Source organism: Nelumbo nucifera, chromosome 5, assembly GCF_055504915.1.
Source record: "Nelumbo nucifera cultivar China Antique chromosome 5, China Antique-T2T, whole genome shotgun sequence".
NCBI classification, from domain to species: Eukaryota; Viridiplantae; Streptophyta; class Magnoliopsida; order Proteales; family Nelumbonaceae; genus Nelumbo; species Nelumbo nucifera.
The window spans coordinates 7,397,216-7,404,462 of record NC_142653.1 but is presented as its reverse complement, the minus strand read 5'-3'; the positions used below and the strand labels follow the sequence as shown (position 1 = coordinate 7,404,462).

The following is a 7,247-nucleotide window of genomic DNA, read 5'->3' as shown; positions in this document are numbered from 1 at the left end:
ACCCTCAAATGTGAAGAGGGTAGGGTTGGGGAGGGTTTTGCATTTTCATGTTTGGGAAGGTTTGAGTTCTGAAAATTCAACTTGCTATGGATGTTTGGGTGGATATGGGTTGGGAGGTCTAAGGCAACAAGTAGGGTCTAAAATTTACAAAAACCTCCCCAAACCTTTAACCAGGTGTAAAATTTATACCTAGTTCAAATTTGTTTTTCGATCATTTGTAATTTGGTTTTACATTTCTATCCAAGGTTTTAAAAATTGGATTTAACACAACGATTTTGGGGACCGGTTCTTTAGTCGAATAGTCTGATCATGTGGTTTGAATGGACGGTTCGTTTTGATTTAAAAAAATAAAAAATGACAAAAACCGTTGTCACTCAACAATATAGGAAAATAGTAGCGGATTTCTTAGCGGCACAAGTGAAAACATCGTTATATAACCCCTTTTAAGCAGCGATTCTCCAAACTGCAAGAGCGTGTATCGGTTACAGCGTCAGTTTTCTATTTGTCAGTGTAGACATATTTTTTATGTAATACATTAAGATTTAATGAAAGAGAACTCGTGAAAAAGGTTCATCTCCTGCACTCAAAAATCCTTTCATTTTCTTAAAACCACTAATCTCTCCTCTCCCGCGCGAGAAGTCTTCGAATGCAGCCAAACAATCGAACAAACAAGTAATGTTCTTTCTTCTTCTTCTTCTAGCATAGTTACTTGTCATGTCTTGCAGGAATTTGAAAATGCTGCTAAAAGACCTCTTTCCCTCTCTGAGTTGCGAGCTGTTATTCCCTTGGAGCTAGTCTCTCTCTAAAGATGCCGAGGCATTCCATACCTCCCTCCTGTAGTAATATTTTTCTATCGTTTAATCTAGAGAACATGCATTTCGTCCTGCAAGTTTCAAGATCTTGGCCATATTAACTTCTTAGATAAAGCCTCTCACTGTATTGTTCTATGGATTTCAGGGAAAGAAAAAGGAAGGAAATGCCACGAAATACATCACCCAGTCCAAAGCTATTAAATACTTGCAAGTTACTCTACCTGTTTTCAAGTATCTCATTTGTTAATTTTTTTCATAGTTAAGGGGTGTCTTTGTAACCAGAGGGTTTAGGGTTTTAGGGGTTTAAGCATTTTGGGTTTTTTGTAGCAATTTTCTCGATTTTTAGCACTACAGTGAAGGGTTGTTATACATTTATTCTGTAAAATTTAAAACTTCTAAGCTTTCTTAAGAAATTTCTTTGCTTTTTCACATGATTATTTGTCATTGCTGGTCCGTCTAGCCATTGCCGGAGATGCTGATCCGCTGATATTCTCTCTTTTTTTTTATTTCAGTTGTTGTAAGTTTTTGTTCATTCATGTCGGAGGTGATGAGCCAAACCCAAAGTCGCTTAGAGGAGATTTCGAGTACTCATAAAAGTCATACACCAGGTATCTACAATCCTGTTTTGCCATTCTATTCAATATTTTTGCTGATCCTTTGCTACATTTTCAGCTCTAAAGCTAAAGCATCTCTCCCAGCTTCAATTTGCGATTTTCGTTTTCACCATTTAGCTCTTTTAAAGCCCTAACTTGCATCAGATCATTCTTGAATGGGACGGTATGTACTCGCCTGTAGATGGAAGTCCCTTCTAAATCTAAAGCATCTCCCATTTGCATCTACCTACCTCTCCAAAGGATCACTATCCATGTTTGCAACTTCAACATAGCTTCAAAGGTGGATTTCCATATCCTGGTATCTTATAATTTTGGTGTTTTTACTTTGAATTCTTGGAAGTTCTTTATTTTTGTTTCTAAAGTTTGTGATTGTTTGGTAATTTGTGATTAATTAAGTAGTAGATAGTTGGTCAGTTCCAAGAACTAGTTGGATGCCTAATTTATTTGAATTGTTAAGTCTGTAGCTAGGTGTTGGATTACAAGATTTATTTTTTTACTAATTTTGTTTCAATTTAGCACATTGATTGAATGAGACATTTTTTATTTTTTCATGGAAGGTTTAATGCTAAAAATTATCTAGCTTTTTCTTGAGATTGAAATGTGTGCTCTATTGTAATTAATAGATTCACAACTTTTTTTTGGGAAAACTATTCTTTTCCTATTTTTGGTTATGTAATTTAAATATATTTGTTTTGAAGAAACCATGAGAAATAGCCAGATGGGATTTTGTTAATTGAGATAGCTTAGACTTATCATTTTATACTGCTTGAGATTGTCAACTAAGGAATGTTATCACTGAAATGGATTCCCAGCTCTTTTTTTTTGGGGGGGGGGTTTCAACTCCTATACAGCATAACTTTTATATATATATATATATATATTTTCCTTTTTTTGTCTCAGTTAGGAGCCATAAAAGTGACCGTATGAAGTGTAGGATCTTCCTGAAATAGAACACAGTAATATAAGACCTAAAATAGAACAAAGTAAAACCCAGAACAAAATTTAACCGGAATTTGCATTCTTTTCATTTGCACTCCCATGCATTTGTACTAATGCAAATAAAATCGCACTGCAACCAAACACAACCTTAGGAGATGTGTTGGGTTATAAGTGGCATCGGTTAATATTCTATTATATTACTAGGGAAGGTTGAGAAATACCAGTCTCCATTTTGTAATATGTGTTGTTGGAGCTGCTCCTTGCAAACGAATGGATGAGTTCAGGGGTACATCTATCAACACCTTGCAAAGGAACTTTGAAGAAATCCTTTATTCCCTTGCCAATATGCCTTAGTCTAGGGGCCCTCAAAATCTTCATTAACTATGGGGCTCTCAGACTAGGTCCATCTAGAAATATAGGGATCATTTTCATTAATTGTGAAAGCTCAAAAAACAAGATATTGTTTTTGTGCCTATGCAAAGGGTTTTATGAATTATTTACCAACGTATTCATTTCTTTATAAGATGAGTGTCTTATGCTTGGATTATGGACCAATTTCATCCTACACTACAAGGAAGTGAGGCTAAAGTGGCAGATGCCTTTGCTGGTCCAGCTGGAATGCAATTAACTTTGGCATGAGGTAGTACGTAATTGGTAGTTGTTTTGTGAATTCTTTTTGGAGTATGTGTTTTCCATGTTTTAGTGATTAGTTTTTCTATAAGATTAAGTTTTTTATTTCAATTCAAGTGATCTAGGCTTTTCTTTTGAAGTTTTAAAGCTACTTGAGTAAAACTAAAACTAAAGTATGACATGCAACGTATCGAAAAGAAAGAGTAGGAGCATATGCTTTTTTTTTGCTAGGAAATTCAAGATTTACACCTATGATTGATGCCTCATTGGGTTCTTCAATACTCAACAAAATGTTCTCTTTGCTAAATCCAATTTTGATCTGCTTGACAAAAAGTCAATTTGTTTCAAGGATTTAAGTGCAATACTTGATTTTTTTAGATTTGATTGATCAATTGTTAGATTAATAGTGGTTGAGTAGGAATTAGTGAGTGTAGTGCAGGTGTCAATTTGGTCCCTACACTTCCCTACACTCCTTAACAAAGTTACATGGCACCTCTTATAGGTATAGACATTCATTGGAATGGTTTGCATAAATGTGACCCCATATTCAGTATTTTTTTTTTAAGAATTAAACTTCCTATGTTTAACTATCGTCTATTGTAGCAGGTAAAGACATTATTTGCAAATTTGTTGGTAGACTCAGTTTTGAAAATTAGTGCCAAGAATTCAAAAGTTGATTGTCCCCAATGAAATGCTTCTGTTGATGCCCATCAAGATCTCCATGAGGATTATATTTCTAAAGAGGATTTGTTAGGGTTTGGAGCCATTTGTTACAACCCAACAGATTTCCTTGATGCAAGACTAGGTTATAGTTCCTTTCCCTATTTGGATGATTTATTGTTTTAGAATTTACATTTTACTTTCTCAAAGTATTTATTACTATAAACTTCTTGGAACACAAAAACTTTTTATTATGGAGGTGGTAATGAATTGAAACTTGTTAGAAGCACTTTATCAAGCATGATTTGATATGTTCATACTCTCTTTTCCCTTTAACCCATTTTAGCTTTGCATCTTGATCAACTTTTGTGATGCAAAGCAGTCAAGTTGTATTTAGTTGTCTACGTCTCCAAGTACATGCATGTCTAACCTAGAGGATTTCCTAAGAATCTCTATTGGAGTGATTTTTTTTAGACCATTTTAAGTACCATATCTAGGCTTTGTAAGTTGAGTAAATCCCTCCACTTTACCCATATGTTGATCGTATATAGTTTAGCGTCTTTGGTTTGGCTACAAATCTTCATCTGCATTTAATGTTTTACTGTAGACATGGAATTTCATCCTCATTTAATATGGGATGAAACTCCAAGTAAACTAATAACTTAAGTAATTAGACCCCACTAGTTAATCATATTGGTTTAACCAACACTGTGGCCTGGCTTCTTGATTTGACCTCCCCAAGTTATGGTAAGCCTAAAGAGATGCGACAAAACAAATAATTCAAAAAGTGTAATCACTAAAATCATCATGGTCCATATATATCTATTTCTGAAATAATATTTCTTTTCCTCTTTGGTGCATTCTCCTTGAAATTTATTGAATCATCTCTTAATTTGTTTGATAAAAAGCCCCCCATATAACACAAAAAGTCAAATTTTCCAAATTCACCCAATAAATTTCTGATAATTTAAAAAGATTATATATTGATGGGATATAGCAAATAGCACAACCATGTTTAGATATATCAAAATTTCAATTAGGGAAAACTTTTTATACTTCATGTCTTCATAAAAATCAATTGTAAATAATTTTATGTAGTTTGTAGAAAACACTTCCTACTACCTTTCCAGCAAAAGCAGTCCCTATGTTAAGATACCAACTTACACTATTAATCTCCCAACATCCACCACGGATAGAAATTGTATCAAATCTGATGTCCCAACACAAAGTTGAGTTTAACCACTAGTTACAGTGGACACAATGACTTTGGGTACTCAAACAGGAAGGGATCTTAGTGCAAGGGATATTAGAGATGTTCCGCAGCTACCTACAAGGTGCAACTTGGCTGAGCTTGGATTCAGAGTTGATTAAATTTTCAATAGTTTTGAGCCCAAAAAGTTTGGGGAATCTTGGTCCTTTTGGAGTGGGAGGGGTCATAAGGTCTGAAGGAGGGATTGTGAAGGCAATTTTTTTGGGTCCAATTGATTTAAGAGAATTTAATTATAGATGGTGACTCCAAGGTTATAATCAATTAGTTAAAGAATAGAAATATTTTTTTGGATTTTTTGTAAATGAGTTGAAGAAATTTGATGGTTGACAAGGAACATGCAAGTGATTATCCGTTGGGTTCAAAGGTTGGATAACTTTTAGGCTGATATAGCTTATCCAAATACGGGGTAAATAGAAATCATTTATTTAGATGAACTTGTAAACAGCATCATGGGGAGAGATTGTATTGTTACGTTCTCACTCTTGTATTAATATTGTATAATTTTGTTCATATTAATGAAATTGTTTTTTTGGATGCTGATAGAAAAAAGGTTGTTAGCCTGATGTAGTTGAAATTCTTGAAATCAGAACCCAACTTGCACCCTACCATTTATAGATCAAACATAAGTTCTTGGATTCCAATATTAAAAAAAAAAGTGAATTGAAACACTTAAATGTAGTATGGGTTATGGCGGTAACCACAAGGTTTTATGGAATATGATTGCATTTTCTACTTGTTTTGGTATTTGGAGGGAGAAAAATACATATTAGCTTTTAAATTATTTTAATGTAAAACTTGATGTACATCATGTGCAATCTTATTTTTATATTCTTTATTTTTCTTTCTAGGCTGAACCATAATGAAAGGAGCGACAATAGGCATGGCATGGTTGAAGATATTTTGAAATCAACATTTTACATTTTTATTGTGATTTATTTATATATGTAACAACAGATTGTTACTTTTTAGTAATATAGATGTCTGAAGTTTACATTTTGATGTATTTTAATAAATAAATTAACTTTTATATAATTTTCTTTGCAATTTTGATGTGATGTGAAAATTGAATGGTATGTGTCTTATGTGAACATATTATAGGTTGTACAATCAAAATCCTCATAAATTTTAATTAAAACTGATTTAATTGATTATCACTTTTATAATACTAATTAATTGATTATAAATTTTTCCAATATCATATATTTATAGAATCATAGTCGAGCCAAGTAGAAACCACATCATCTTGATTCCTATTGATAAATAAATTTAGAGAGGTTTCATAAAAATCCACTTCAGCATTTGAATTGAGCACTGATTGCAACAGGAACCCTCTTGAGAATGACATTACGACACGACAGTGAAAATAAATAAAGTATGGTTATCGTATTTATGAAGCATTATATTGTTCAACGCCATTCCCATTTAGGATGGCAATTTCTACACTACCCGTTGGGTATTTGCCCTTACCTTCTTCGATGGGTGGGTTTTTTTGAAGAATGGATTTTGGAATTTTACACTATTAGGCTAAACTTGACCTTCACCGACCCGTATATTGTTGAAAAGCATATAAACTTTATGTAATAGGTATTGAATTTAATAATATTTTAAATTTTATATAAAAGATAATTGATAGTTTATGTGTTTTCTACATGTCTTAATCAAATAATTAGAAATTTTATTGTTTATTTGTATTATTTTACTTATTTATTATTTATATATGACAAGAAATAATAAGAAATTAGATATAGGTTCTAAATACAACTCATCCCTACCTTTGAATGCAAGGAAGGTGGGGTTGGAGAGGTTGTTGCATTTTTATGTACGGGAAGGGCTTAAAAGATTTAAGGAGATGGAAAGAATCTAAAATTTACAAAACCCTCCCTGAACCAGCCCTGTTTCTATTCCTACTTGATTCAGGACCGGATCTAATAGGTACAGCAAAATTAGCACATTAAAGAAGCACTTGATAAATATTTTGACAATTGTCAAAAATGGGTATTAATATTTTTCAAGGATAGGGTGGGGGTATTTTAAGGAACAAGTGTAAAAAAAAAAAAATCTAAATACTCATGTAACATGTTTACAATGCTGTGTCTACCTAGGGGCGGAACCATGGGGTGGCGGAGGGGAGCCATGACCCCCTATGTATTCAAAATTCCCATAAATCTATTTAAATTCTATGTATATTTTAGCCCCTTACCCATGTTTCCGAACTGACCCCATTCTCCCATATCTAAATTGGGTAATAGCATATAAGGGCAACTTTTGGGGTTTAATATCAGTAAAAGTAATATTTATTTTAAAAAAATCAAAAATAGGTCA

At 33.1% G+C, this 7,247-nt stretch overlaps 1 long non-coding RNA gene across 31 annotated transcripts; it reads left to right on the top strand.

Annotated features, from left to right (window-relative positions):
* Nucleotides 1–397: 397 nt before the first annotated feature.
* LOC104608248 (uncharacterized) lies at nt 398–5,957 on the top strand. Of its 31 annotated transcripts, none has more exons than XR_016075848.1 (4): nt 398–568; nt 726–836; nt 958–1,019; nt 1,325–3,956. It is a non-coding gene; the product is annotated as an uncharacterized LOC104608248 (long non-coding RNA). The 31 variants fall into 31 exon arrangements; XR_016075850.1 differs by having other exon boundaries at nt 399–568; nt 726–816; XR_016075830.1 differs by lacking the exon at nt 726–836 and having other exon boundaries at nt 411–672; nt 958–1,043; nt 1,325–1,420; nt 1,485–3,956.
* Nucleotides 5,958–7,247: the final 1,290 nt, after the last annotated feature.